Below are 14,255 nucleotides of genomic sequence, written 5' to 3'. Positions count from 1 at the left end.
TACTTCGTGAGAACATTTACAATCTAGAGGTCAGGAGCTGGTCTCTCTGGAACTGTTCTCTCTGTCTGGACAGGTCTGTGTGTCTCCAACTGGTCTGTGTGTCTGTGTGGCAGCAGGGCTTGTGGCCAGCTCTGGGAATGATGAATTAGCTCTGTACCTCCATGTCACAGTGTACCTCCCCCAGTTTGAGTTTCTCTGACCTTGAAGCTGCACACACAGTCCTCCCCAGCCACATAGCTCATAATTAGTGCTGCTTTTAGTTTGGCCCACTCTTTACCTTCTCTAGCTAGCAAACACCTGGAAATATTACACTGCTTATTATTACCACGGTTATCACACACATGGACATGGTTGGGTAGTTTTCTCACTCTGTTTATCAAAATGTTCTCTCTACTTCTCTCTCCTTTTCTCTTTCTCTCTTTACTTCTGTCCTTTTCTCTCTCTGTTCTCTCTCTCTCTCCCTTGCTCTCTTTCTCTCTGCCTCCCTCTCTCCCTCTCACTGTAAAACTGCTAAGGAAGAATTCTGGCCTATTTTTCTCTCTTTCTGTCCTATTTGGCTGAGGGGCCTCCTGGCAGGCGCTGGTCCAGAGATGTAGCCCATGTTAAAAACGTGACTCTCTGTAAACACTTCACTAGAAATGACCCTGTAAATGCACACCAGGTGTGTCTGAGAAAGAGAATACTTTATCTTAGCAGTGTGTGCGTATCCGTGTCCGTCTGTGTGTTGATTTGGTTTTTATGGTTGCAGATTAAATGGTTTGTGTGTAATATGAGTCAGGGGTCCGTCTTTGTCCAAGCAGCAGAGAATAACATTGATTGTCACATTCATCCCAATTAAAGGAATCAAATAGAAACCAGATGCTGAGTGAAACCTGGTCGCCATGAGAACAATGTTTTTACAAATCCCCTTTTTCTGTTTCCCTTGGCTACAGTAAACAGCCTGGGCTTAACAGACACACACATGCAGCACATATTCTGTACAGACAGACACACACACACACTCACATACACAAACTAACAGATTAAATAACAGGAGGAGGATTGAATGAGCATACGGACAGAGTGACTAGCAGAACAGACAGACACACAGCTGGTTAAAGGCAGGCTAACAGTCTATTACACTCTGACCCTCCTAACAACCGCCTTCAGGGACACACAGTGAAGAGCAGCGCATCCCTCCTACAGACAAGCATGATGCTGCACTAATGGCCTGTTTAAAACACACACATGCATGCATGCAACACATGCACACGTACACACACACACACATAACAAAAGACACACACAAACACAGAAATGCATGCACGCACAGACACACAAACTCACAGAATCAACAAACCCAGGAACAGCTGCGAGTCTCCTAGTCAGAGGGGATGTTGTTTACCAACATCAGCTGCTGGTGATCGAGGGGTACAGGAAGTGGAGGCGTGGTCCATGTCCTCAGCGGGAGAATAGACATTATCTCAACCTCTCAGGGAAAGAAGGGATTGAGAGGAGGAGAAGAAGAAGTGGACAAAGAGAACAAAAATACTAGCAATTTGACACACACCTGGAGAGTCTGAAATGAGGGATTTAAGTGTGGATTTAATTGAAGGGAAGTGTGTAGCCTAAAGGTGTGTGTTCATGTGCATGTGTGTGTGTGTGTGATGAATGAGTACTGTATGAGTTCTGTGAGTGAAGTTAAAGTATGGGTTCAATTAAAGGGAGAAATGGTGTTTGCCAAGAAATGGTTCCGCTTAGAGCTCAGGCTAGGAAATGAGCTCTTGAACCAAGTGCTCTGCAGTCAACACCAGAAATGGGAGGTAGAAGATAATTGGCTAATAATGTCACTGAATAGCAGGGGATGACTGTAATTGGACATGAGCCTCATCACACTTTTCAGATGTGGCAGATGATTGGCTGGCTCCTTTCTGTCTGTCTCAAACATGGTTAGTGTGTGATGTGTACAAGCTGTAAATAGTTTTAATAGTCACTTCGATAATTTTCATTTTCAGTTGTGGTTTTGTGTTTTAGTGTGTGAGAGATCGATGGTGGGGGCAGGAGAGACATGGAGGGGGTTTGTGGCAAATATTCAGAGGTAGAGGCCAATAGTCTGAGTCTTGTTTCTTCAGTGAGCCGTGGGTGTGTGTGTTTATTGGGTGTTATTACCTTGACTGTGGCTCCCATTTGGTTAATGCTGTAATAAGGTGTAGGACTGTATGTCATACACAATCATACACACACCAGTACCTGGGGATGGGGTCAGGAACTCAACCCAGCAGCAGCAAATACCATCAAATTCATGCACATATGGTCCATATTGTACATAGTTGGATACAGCAGACACACCATAATAGCCACATCCCCATTTTCTGTCACTCCTTGAGTTTGTTCCATTGCCTGTCAGGATTCCTGCCAACCCGGGTAGACCCATTTTTGGTTAAGCACACAGTCATCCACCCCCTCCTTTGTCCCTTAGTGGGAGGTAGCTCAAGATGGGGGTTTCATGCTTTCCTCTGTGTGTGTGTGTGTGTGTGTAATACGATGGTGTATATCTGTTTGTGTATTCTCAGCTCCAGTTACAGGAGAGTATGCATTTACAGTGAGAGTGTGAAATCCCAGTCCAGGCTCTGTCCCATGATTGTGTTTTAGCCTGTGCAGGATGGGTGATGGTGACTTACTGTAAGCCGTGGGAGGACGGGGGTTTACGGGACGTATATTTTACTGGACTTTCACTATTTTACAGTTGTCGAAAGTTTACGTACACCTTAGCCAAATACATTTAAACTCAGTTTCACAATTCCTGACATTTAATCCTAGTAAAAATGCCCTGTCTTAGGTCAGTTAGGATCACCACTTTATTTTAAGAATGTGAAATGTCAGAATAATAGTAGAGAGAATGATTTTTTTCAACTTTTCTTTCTTTCATCACATTCCCAGTGGGTCAAAAGTTTACATACACTCAATTAGTATTTGGTAGCATTGCCTTTAAATTGTTTCACTTGGGTCAAATGTTTCGGGTAGCCTTCCACAAGCTTCTCACAATAAGTTGGGTGAATTTTGGCGCATTCCTCCTGACAGAGCTGGTGTAGCTGTGTCAGGTTTGTAGGCCTCCTTGCTCGCACATGCTTTTTCAGTTCTGCCCACAAATTTTCTATAGGATTGAGGTCAGGGCTTTGTGATGGCCACTCCAATACCTTGACTTTGTTGTCCTTAAGCCATTTTGCCACAACTTTGGAAGTATGTTTGGGGTCATTGTCTATTTGGATGACCCATTTGCGACCAAGCTTTAACTTCCTGACTGATGTCTTGAGATGTTGCTTCAATATATCCACATAATTTTCCTACCTCATGATGCCGTCTCTTTTGTGAAGTGCACCAGTCCCTCCTGCAGCAAAGCACCCCCACAACATGATGCTGCCACCCCCGTGCTTCACGGTTGGGATGGTGTTCTTCGGCTTGCAAGCCTCCACGTTTTTCCTCCTCACATGAGGATGGTCATTATGGCCAAACAGTTCTATTTTTGTTTCATCAGACCAGAGGACATTTCTCCAAAAAGTATGATCTTTGTCCCCATGTGCAGTTGCAAACCGTAGTCTGGCTTTTCTATGGTGGTTTTGAAGCAGTGGCTTCTTCCTTGCTGAGTGGCCTTTCAGGTTATGTTGATATAGGACTCGTTTTACTGTGGATATAGATACTTTTGTACCTGTTTCCTCCAGCATCTTCACAAGGTCCTTTGCTGTTGTTCTGGGATTGATTTGCACTTTTAGCACCAAAGTACGTTAATCTCTCAGAGACAGAACGCGTCTCCTTCCTGAGCGGTATGACGGCTGCGTGGTCCCATGGTGTTTATACTTTAGTACTATTGTTTTTTTTAGATTAACATGGTACCTTCAGGCATTTGGAAATTGCTCCCAAGGATGAACCAGACTTGTGGAGGTCTACAATTTTTTTTCTGAGGTCTTGGCTGATTTCTTTTGATTTTCCCATGATGTCAAGCAAAGAGGCACTGAGTTTGAAGGTAGGCCTTGAAATACATCCACAGGTACACCTCAAATTGACTCAAATTATGTCAATTAGCCTATCAGAAGCTTCTAAAGCCATGACATAATTTTCTGGAATTTTCCAAACTGTTTAAATGCACACTCAACTTAGTGCATGTAAACTTCTGACCCAATGGAATTGTGATACAATGAATTATAAGTGAAATAATCTGTCTGTAAACAATTGTTGGAAAAATTACTTGTGTCATGCACAAAGTAGATGTCCTAACCGACTTGCCAAAACTCTAATTTGTTAACAAGAAATTTGTGGAGTGGTTGAAAAACAAGTTTTAACTTCCGACTTCAACTGTATGTTCTGAGCACCCCTGTCTCTCACACACACACTAGTTGGATTTGTTTTCCATTCTGTCCTTTGGGTGTGTGAGGGCAAGCAGGGAGCGACGGGACAGACGGACCTCCCCAAAGAAGCTGTTTAGGTTGGCATGGCAACGCGTTCTCTCCATGGACGGGAGCAGTCCTGGGACATAAAAGTTATTTTACACTCTGGCCATCAGCTCTCGCTCTCGCTCTCTTTTTCTTTCTCTTTTCTTCTCTCTGTCTTTTCCCTCCCCCATCTCCCCCCTCTCTCTGTTCATTCCTCCCTCTCTCTCTCCCAGGCCCTGCAGCAGAGAGCTACTTACAGGGGAAGCGGAGCGTGAGGGTGCATGGGTGATTAGGCTTGATTAAGATTATTTCCCCAGTTTCACTGCATTTATGAAATGACTCAAAATGTGTCTCATTTTTAATTGGAAGACTTTCCTCAGATCAACCCATCGACCCCCTCTACAAATACACACACACACACGGAACCCCAGGCTTTAATCAACAGAAATTAAACTAGACTCCACTGCAGGACACGACTGGTCAGGAGGTTAGACCACGGGAGTGTGTGTGTGTTACACTCAGCCCACTTCACTTCCTTTGTAGTCATCGGTGTGTACAGTAATACAAACAGCTTGTTCCCTTCATCCACAGTAATTCTGTTTTGAAGGTCTACCATTTGAATATAGGTTTTAACCCAAACCCTGGGACCATCTCTAGACCACTTCCAATGTGTTGTTTACACCTCCAGACCTACCGTCTGCTTTGTGGAGGGTGTTAAACCTCAGCTCAGAATTCTTCCTCTGTGTATTTATGACAGGAAATGCACATCATAAAATGCTAGTTGTAAGCAGATATAAGCCCAGAGGGAATTGTATTACAAGGATGGAGAGGGACACTCCTCTTGACCTCCTACTCACTCACTCACTCACTCACACACACATCCACTGGTTCAGAGGGACGCTGTGACATTGGCCCTGCTGGCCCCTGCACATGCATCAGTGCAGGCTGTGGTCACCCTATAACACAGGGTCAGTGGAGAGGTCCTGTTGGGCCTCCTGTCCTCTATACTCCCCAGTGTCTCTTTTTCCTCTCTCTGTCTTCTGTACCCCCTGACCCCCTTTACTCCCCATGTCTCTCTCCCCTCTCAGCCCCAGAACTACCCACATGGAGGGGGTCATCCTGTCATATGAAGCTTCTATTGCATCTGCAGCACACATACTTTACAGAGAGGCAGATAGGGGGAGAGTTTGAGGAGTCTCAATGCTAATGGAAATAGACAACGGTCTGTGTGTCTGCGTGTATACTCCTGTTCCCAGAGTGCTCAGTGTTTTACAGTATATCTGTGTTTTATCTGGCTGCTGTGGAAGAGCCTGTTTACATTACGGATTCCAGACAGCAGTGAGAGATGACCTGTCACTCTGTACACGCTTTCCTCCGCAAACTGTCCCCTCACTCTCTCTTCCTCTGCCTCTTTCTCTCTTTCCTCTCATTCCTACAGCTCTTATCAACTACTCTCTACTAGCTATCTCTCACTCTGTGATTGACTTGTTTTCCCTTTACAGTTACTGCATGAAATTATAATACATATTTTAAATATAGTTGCTTTGGGACTTCTGAGGATTATGTGACAGCTTTCCTTAGGGCACAAATGTCTTTATAGCTATTTTTTTACACCTCTGGCCTACATTAGATGGTGGTGAAGGGACGAGGGGACTGGCTGTACTGAGCAGTAGTAGGTGGCGAAAGACTGATACTGTGGTGTTACTCAATACTGGACAGTCGATCTAGAGATACTAGATTGCTAGTTCTGGTCTTAGTGGTTGTGTGTGCTCCTCCTAGGCGTGGTAGTGTGTTCCTCTACTACGGCCCAGATGCCAGATGGAAGCTCTCCTGCCGTTCGGCTCTGCTCGTGCTGTCCAGGTCATTTCCTGTCAGGAGGCCAGGTGTTCCCTAAAGCCAGGGGGGACGCCCCCGTTCTCCTCCCCCTACTGCCACCTCTCCCCCCTCTCCTCCCCCTACTGCCCCCCTCCCCTACTGCCCCCGACGTCTCCCCTACTGCCCCCTTTCCTCCCCCTGCTGCTCCCCCTCTCCTCCCCCTACTGCCCCCTATAATCTCCCTCTCATCCCCAACTGCTCCCCCTCTCTTCCCCCTCCTCTCCCTATTGCCCCCTCTATTCTACCGTACTGCCCCCTCACCACCTCCTACTGCCCCCTCTCTTCCTCCTACTGCCCCCTCACCTCCTCCTACTGCCCCCTCTCTTCCTCCTACTGCCCCCTCACCTCCTCCTACTGCCCCCTCTCGTCCTCCTACTGCCCCCTCTAACCACCTTCTGCTCCCCCTACTCTTCCCTCTCTTCCCCCTATTCTCCCCTCTCCTCCCCCTACTCCAACCCCTCACTGTGTTTCGTTTCATCCTGTGTTTTGACATGCTGGTTAATGTCTGTTCCTTTCTCCCTCTCTCTTTACTGTCTGTTTAGTGTTGCGGTGAACAGACAGACAGGCTTATCTTAGTGCTTCTCCCCATCTCTCCCTACTGACCAGTGGACTTGTGACTCACTCAAACCCAATGTTCCACATCTCCTCTCTTACACGGTTCCTTAGAAATTACAGATGGGTGTCAATCAGTTTCAGCATCACTGGTGTAGCTGCTGCTTCTAGCTGTGCCCTCAGGTGGAAGATGCAGCAGCAGTTCCCCCAGCAGTTCTTCCAGCAGCAGTTCCCCCAGCAGCAGCAGTAGCAGCAGCAGTTCCCCCAGCAGCAGCAGTAGCAGCAGCAGTTCACCCAGCAGCAGTAGCAGCAGCAGTTCCCCCAGCAGCAGTAGCAGCAGCAGTTCCCCCAGCAGCAGTAGCAGCAGCAGGTTCCAGCAGCAGCAGTTCCCCCAGCAGCAGCAGTTCCCCCAGCAGCAGCAGCAGTTCCCCCAGTAGCAGCAGCAGTTCCCCCAGTAGCAGCAGCAGTTCCCCCAGTAGCAGCAGCAGTTCCCCCAGTAGCAGCAGCAGTTCCCCCAGTTGCAGCAGCAGTTCCCCCAGTAGCAGCAGCAGTTCCCCCAGTAGCAGCAGCAGTTCCCCCAGTAGCAGCAGCAGTTCCCCCACTAGCAGCAGCAGTTCCCCCAGCAGCAGCAGCAGCAGTTCCCCCAGCAACAATAGCAGCAGCAGTTCCCCCAGCAGCAATAGCAGCAGCAGTTCCCCCAGTAGCAGCAGCAGTTACCCCAGCAGCAGTAGCAGCAGCAGTTCCCCCAGCAGCAGCAGCAGTTTCCCCAGCAGCAGCAGCAGTTTCCTCAGCAGCAGCAGCAGTTTCCCCAGCAGCAGCAGCAGTTTCCCCAGCAGCAGATCCCCCAGCAGCAGCAGTAGCAGTTCTTCCACCAGAAGTAGCAGCAGCAGTTCCCCCAGCAGCATCAGCAGCAGCAGTTCCCCCAGCAGCAGCAGCAGTTCCCCCAGCAGCAGCAGCAGTTCCCCCAGCAGCAGCAGCAGTTCCCTCAGCAGCAGTTCCCCCAGTAGCAGTTACCCCAGTAGCAGTTCCCCCAGCAGCAGTAGCAGTTCCCCCAGCAGCAGTAGCAGTTCCCCCAGCAGCAGTAGCAGTTCCCCCAGCAGCAGTAGCAGTTCCCCCAGCAGCAGCAGCTGTTTCCCAAGCAGCAGTAGCAGCAGCAGTTACCCAGGCAGCAGTCACCCAAGCAGCAGTAGCAGCAGCAGTTCCCCCAGCAGCAGCAGCAGTCCCCCCAGCAGCAGCAGCAGTCCCCCCAGCAGCAGCAGCAGCCCCCCCAGCAGCAGCAGCAGTCCCCCCAGCAGCAGCAGCAATTCCCCCAGCAGCAGCAGCAATTCCCCCAGCAGCAGCAGCAATTCCCCCAGCAGCAGCAGTTCCCCCAGCCGCAGCAGCAGTTCCCCCAGCAGCAGCAGCAGCAGCAGTTCCCCCAGCAGCAACAGCAGCAGTTCCCCCAGCAGCAGTTCCCCCAATAGCAGTAGCAGCAGCAGTTCCCCCAGCAGCAATAGCAGCAGCAGTTCCCCCAGCAGCAATAGCAGCAGCAGTTCCCCCAGCAGCAATAGCAGCAGCAGTTCCCCCAGCAGCAGCAGCAGTTCCCCCAGCAGCAGCAGCAGCAGCAGTTACCCCAGCAGCAGTAGCAGCAGCAGTTACCCCAGCAGCAGCAGCAGTTTCCCCAGCAGCAGCAGCAATTCCCCCAGCAGCAGCAGTTCCCCCAATAGCAGTAGCAGCAGCAGTTCCCCCAGCAGCAATAGCAGCAGCAGTTCCCCCAGCAGCAGCAGCAGTTCCCCCAGCAGCAGTAGCAGCAGCAGTTACCCCAGCAGCAGTAGCAGCAGCAGTTACCCCAGCAGCAGCAGCAGTTCCCCCAGCAGCAGCAGCAGTTCCCCCAGCAGCAGCAGCAGTTCCCCCAGCAGCCGTTCCCCCAGCAGCCGTTCCCCCAGCAGCAGTTCCCCCAGCAGCAGTTCCCCCAGCAGCAGTAGCAGTTACCTCAGTAGCAGTTACCCCAGCAGCAGTAGCAGTTCCCCCAGCAGCAGTAGCAGTTCCCCCAGCAGCAGTAGCAGTTCCCCCAGCAGCAGTAGCAGTTCCCCCAGCAGCAGTAGCAGTTCCCCCAGCAGCAGTAGCAGTTCCCCCAGCAGCAGCAGCAGTTCCCCCAGCAGCAGCAGCAGTTCCCCCAGCAGCAGCAGCAGTTTCCCAAGCAGTAGTAGCAGTAGCAGTTCCCCCAGCAGCAGTAGCAGTTCCCCCAGCAGCAGTAGCAGTTCCCCCAGCAGCAGTAGCAGTTTCCCAAGCAGTAGTAGCAGCAGCAGTTACCCAGGCAGCAGCAGCAGTTACCCAAGCAGCAGTAGCAGCAGCAGTCCCCCCAGCAGCAGCAGCAGTCCCCCCAGCAGCAGCAGCAATTCCCCCAGCAGCAGCAGCAATTCCCCCAGCAGCAGCAGCAATTCCCCCAGCAGCAGCAGCAGCAGTTCACCCAGCAGCAACAGCAGCAGTTTCCCCAGCAGCGGCAGCAGTTCCCCCAGCAGCAGCAGCAGCAGCAGTTCCCCCAGCAGCAGCAGCAGCAGTTCCCCCAGCAGCGGCAGCAGTTTCCCCAGCAGCAGCAGCGGCAGCAGTTCCCTCAGCAGCGGCAGCAGTTCCCTCAGCAGCGGCAGCAGTTCCCCCAGCAGCAGCGGCAGCAGTTCCCCCAGCAGCAGCACCGGCAGCAGTTCCCCCAGCAGCAGCAGCGGCAGCAGTTCCCCCAGCAGCAGCGGCAGCAGTTCCCCCAGCAGCAGCGGCAGTAGTTCTTCCAGCAGCAGCGGCAGCAGTTCCCTCAACAGCAGTTTCCCAGCAGCAGTAGCAGTTCCCCCAGCAGCAGCAGCGGCAGCAGTTCCCTCAGCAGCGGCAGCAGTTCCCCCAGCAGCAGCACCGGCAGCAGTTCCCCCAGCAGCAGCAGCGGCAGCAGTTCCCCCAGCAGCAGCACCGGCAGCAGTTCCCCCAGCAGCAGCAGCGGCAGCAGTTCCCCCAGCAGCAGCGGCAGCAGTTCCCCCAGCAGCAGCGGCAGCAGTTCCCCCAGCAGCAGCGGCAGTAGTTCTTCCAGCAGCAGCGGCAGCAGTTCCCTCAACAGCAGTTTCCCAGCAGCAGTAGCAGTTCCCCCAGCAGCAGTAGCAGCAGCAGTTCCCCCAGCAGCAGTTCATCCAGCAGCAGTTCCCCCAGCAGCAGTTCATCCAGCAGCAGTTCCCCCAGCAGCAGTTCCCCCAACAGCAGCAGCAGTTTTCCCAGCAGCAGTTTTCCCAGCAGCAGTTCCCCCAGCAGCAGTTCATCCAGCAGCAGTTCCCCCAGCAGCAGTTCCCCCAACAGCAGCAGCAGTTTTCCTAGCAGCAGCAGTGAGTGCCTAGAGCAGGGGTAGACCACAGGTACTGCAGGATTTAGTTCCAAATAGGTACCACTCCTGACCAACTGAGCTTTTTGATCAGTTCAGTGATTGCCTAAATTCAACACACCTGATCTTCCATGTCGGTTAAATCAAAAACATGAGGTTCCTGCTCCACTCCAGGACCAGGGTTTCCTCCCCCTGACCTAGAGGGAGATTACATTTTTACATTTTAGTCATTTAGCAGACGCTCTTATCCAGAGCGACTTACAGTAGAGTGCATACATTTTATATATATATTTTTTTTTTTTACATTTCATTACATTTTACATATTGAGACAAGGATATCCCTACCGGCCAAACCCTCCCTAACCCGGACGACGCTATGCCAATTGTGCGTCGCCCCACGGACCTCCCGGTTGCGGCCGGCTGCGACAGAGCCTGGGCGCGAACACAGCCCAGCCTGGGCGCGAACCCAGAGACTCTGGTGGCGCAGCTAGCACTGGGATGCAGTGCCCTAGACCACTGCGCCACCCGGGAGGCCCCTCACCCGGGAGATGAGTGTTCTTCCTGTGCTGTTAGTGTTCCGCTCCACAGAGGAAGGGGATCAGGGTCTCTAATAAGCTCTGGCCTGAGTAAATACAGAACACTCACTCTCACGGTCTCACCCTCCTCTTTCTCTCTTTAACTCAAGCTCTCTGCTCTCTTTCTGTCTCTGTCTCTCTTTCTCCTTTGTCGTCTGTTTTCTTTCCATTTTGCTCTCTCTTCCTCTCTTCCTTGCACATAAAAACACACTCACGATCTCCATCTTATCTCTCTCCCTCTTATCTGCTCTGAATGAGACACGTCTGTGTCTTGGTCCTCTCAGGCTGTCTGTCTGTCTCCCGCTGGCTCGCACAGACACACACACAAGGTCTGCTCCGCTCTTTGATACTGACAGCTGCTTTCCGTCTGCGCTCCATCTATGAGCTCCCTCTCACGTTGGTTCGGCTAAACTCTGTTTAAACCCAGGTGAACCTCTCATACTGAGAGAGGGATGGAGATAGATATGAAGCTATGGATGCTAGAACTGTGCATACTTTACTAGGTGAGATGCCCTTTGTAGAGGAGCCCTGTCATCTCACCGCTCTCTGAAATATCTGGTGTGTTGTAGTGTCAGCTTACTGTATGTGGTGTTAGGTTAGTACACACACAAAACACCTTGCTCCTAATGGGTCATCCGCTAGGGTGAAAACATGCTTTGGTGATGACATTTCACTTCTTTATGTTATAAAATATATTTTGCCAAGACAAATATGTTTTGTCATGTTCTGAATCATTCAGTGGGGTCTTTCTCTAACATATCATTAACATTATATTCCAAAAATTGGATTTCAGAACCTAATACGTCCGAAAATAGGCACCGAACTCTGACAGAGCAATGCAGCTTTATTGGCGAAACTTTAGGATTTCACACTTTGTGGTCGTCGTCAAAATTAGCACAAGCTGAATTAAATGTTTTGAAAGGCTTTGAAATGAAAAAGCTTGGGGTACGCTCTGTTGACATTTCACAGAGATACGATTGTTTTTGCGAGAAGTCTTCGAAAAAGAACAGGAACTTCACATTAATATGAACTGCGCGTACTAAAATATGAAAATACTACACGTCGTCTCAAAATCGACGTGTATCTTTGTTTTATGTCCTCCGGATTTGAGAAGAAAGATGACAAGTTCAATGGTAAGCCTGTCAGGTAGTTTTAATTCTTACACAGCATCCAGCCTGGCTGACGCCATGCTTTTTTCCTGATTTTCTCTGGCCTCCATTAATTTAGTTGCCCTATTTTTGACCATCCTACAAGGGTAAAATCTCAAATCGGTTTTGAACGGATTATGATAGAGACATGAGGTTTGAACCATTGATTTTCTTAGAGGATTATCTACACAATTATTATATTATTTTACCCAGTGGTCAAACGGTGAGTTTTTGATTAGACACCCTACATTTAGTCCCTCAGGGTAAATCCTCAGAGTCTTCATACTCTGTCAGACCTGTGGATCCCCTCAGCCCTCTCTGACCCTGCAGACTGCCTGGCTGCCTGCCTCTCTGACTCCCCCGTTCAAACAACCACTATTTTTGGCTGCCTTTTAATTTCCCCTCTACTTTGTAGAGATAGCAAATCCTAAGAATATCCACTGGAGGGTATGTGTTTTGTGTTATTGACGGGATATATGGTTCTAATTTCCCCATTTCCTGTTGGCTCCCTCTCTCTGCCAACCCTGCCTCTCTCCTCCCTTCTTCATTATTGGCTGCTGGAAGGATTTCTGGCTCCTGAGTAACACATCACTGTAGTGTTGGTTAGTAGTACACAGTTTTTCTCTAACTCTTTTCATATTGATTCATATGGCAAATTGGGTAGTGCATCAGCAGTTTTCCTCTTGTCTTGTCAGTCATATCATACAGTACCTTAGAGAGCTATTTATAATTTGTCAGAAATGTCCAGATCAACTGATCCTTGTCAGCAAACATTTATTTCATTTTGTTGTAATGTTTTAGTCACTCATATCACATGAACACACATAAGACATGGCAAAATGTGTAGAACTGCAGTAAATGTGCTTTAAAACTGCTTCATTTTCTCTGCATCCCATAACAAAATGTTTAGAATTGCAGGAAATTCGCTTTAAATTGGCCCAAAAAAGTTCCCCAATGCTGGAAGGGGGTGCCTGAGGATCCCTATTGGCAAAGGAAATCGTGAGACAGATGTTTTTGTGCACAATTGTTGATTACTTAACAAAATGTAACATTTTCAGTGCAACATTAAAGTCTTCAGATAGTAACACGTTTTTTTTATACAGTAACACACGCGCCAACCCTCTTCGCCCAGTCAGACCCCCTCTCGCTCTCTATAACATCTGGGTCTCAGGTGGGAACATAGGCCTCCTGTAGGGCCTCCATGCACCAGTCAAGAGCCCCAACACACACTTTCAACAAGTCCACATCCCTTACACACACACTCATACTTTAATGTTGAACCATTCTTTATCAGGCTCAGTAAGATATGCACACTGTCATTTATAAATACTCTCTCATAGTCTTCTCAGTCTTTTATCGATATCAAAATATATTTTGGTATCTAGTGTACAACATTTGATAGGTTTGCTTAAACAATGTGTTTTCTGTAAGTCCTCATAACACTTCTTTATTGCTCTTTCACAGTGTTGTGAGGCAGTGTATTAGTTTAGTGGGTTTCTATAGGACTCTGTGTTTATTGTGATAGGTGGAGCCTGTGTGGCTGGTAGTGCTGTGTGTTATTGTAACCAATTTATATAAGCTACTGCTCCTGGGGTTCATGACTATACCCCTCTGCCCTCAGGCTGTATGGGCTCACATATACACACACACTTTCCAGAGGGCACAACCTGTGTGTGTACGTGTTTAACTGAACTTGTGGGAACCAGAAGTCCCCACAAGAATAGTAAACGAACAAAAACTGGGGGGACAGTCAGCCAGTGAGGTCTAGTGTACCTAACAAGAGCAAAGAAAGAATACAGCAGACAGAGTGGGAGGGTCGTCACACCCCACAAAACCGTGGACCAACAAGGACCCCGGAACACCATACCAGTCACACAAACAAAATACTGCCCTGCATCCAAGTAAAAGACCCAGCCTGCGTCCCAAATTGACCCAGCCTGCGTCCCAAATTGACCCAGCCTGCGTCCCAAATTGACCTAGCCTGCGTCCCAAATCCATGAGGGGTTCACACTTCCACTTGCCCCAGCCAACTTCGTCCTCCCCAGACCTCAGCAACCTTTGCGCACAGGAAGCAACATTTAAGAGGATAGAAGAAAACGAGACCAGAAGAGAAGACAGGAGCGACAGAACAGGACAATACCAAACAAAATGAACAGTGGTCAGTCACGTAGACATTCAGGGACAGGGCGCACGAGAGAGCGCATCAGCAACAAGCTCCAAGGAAAAGAACATCTCAGGGTCCTTCTCATAACATTTTGGCAACAACTGTAAGTTTCCAAAAATATGAAGTGATTCCGGGCACAACCCCTAGGTAAATCTGGGTCACCTTCCCAGAGCAAACTCTCCCGAGAGCTTTATTTCCCTA

General features: G+C 49.3%; 1 protein-coding gene across 1 annotated transcript in view; it reads left to right on the top strand.

Moving 5' to 3' along the window:
- Positions 1-14,255, top strand: part of LOC120054922 (sec1 family domain-containing protein 2-like) — a 187,030-nt gene that overhangs the window by 116,213 nt on the left and 56,562 nt on the right. The gene's annotated exons all lie outside the window — the stretch shown is intronic.

Source organism: Salvelinus namaycush, chromosome 10 (genome assembly GCF_016432855.1).
Source record: "Salvelinus namaycush isolate Seneca chromosome 10, SaNama_1.0, whole genome shotgun sequence".
In the NCBI taxonomy this organism is placed as follows: domain Eukaryota; kingdom Metazoa; phylum Chordata; class Actinopteri; order Salmoniformes; family Salmonidae; genus Salvelinus; species Salvelinus namaycush.
The sequence above is the reverse complement of the archived record's forward strand: the minus strand, read 5'-3'. Positions and strand labels throughout refer to the sequence as shown.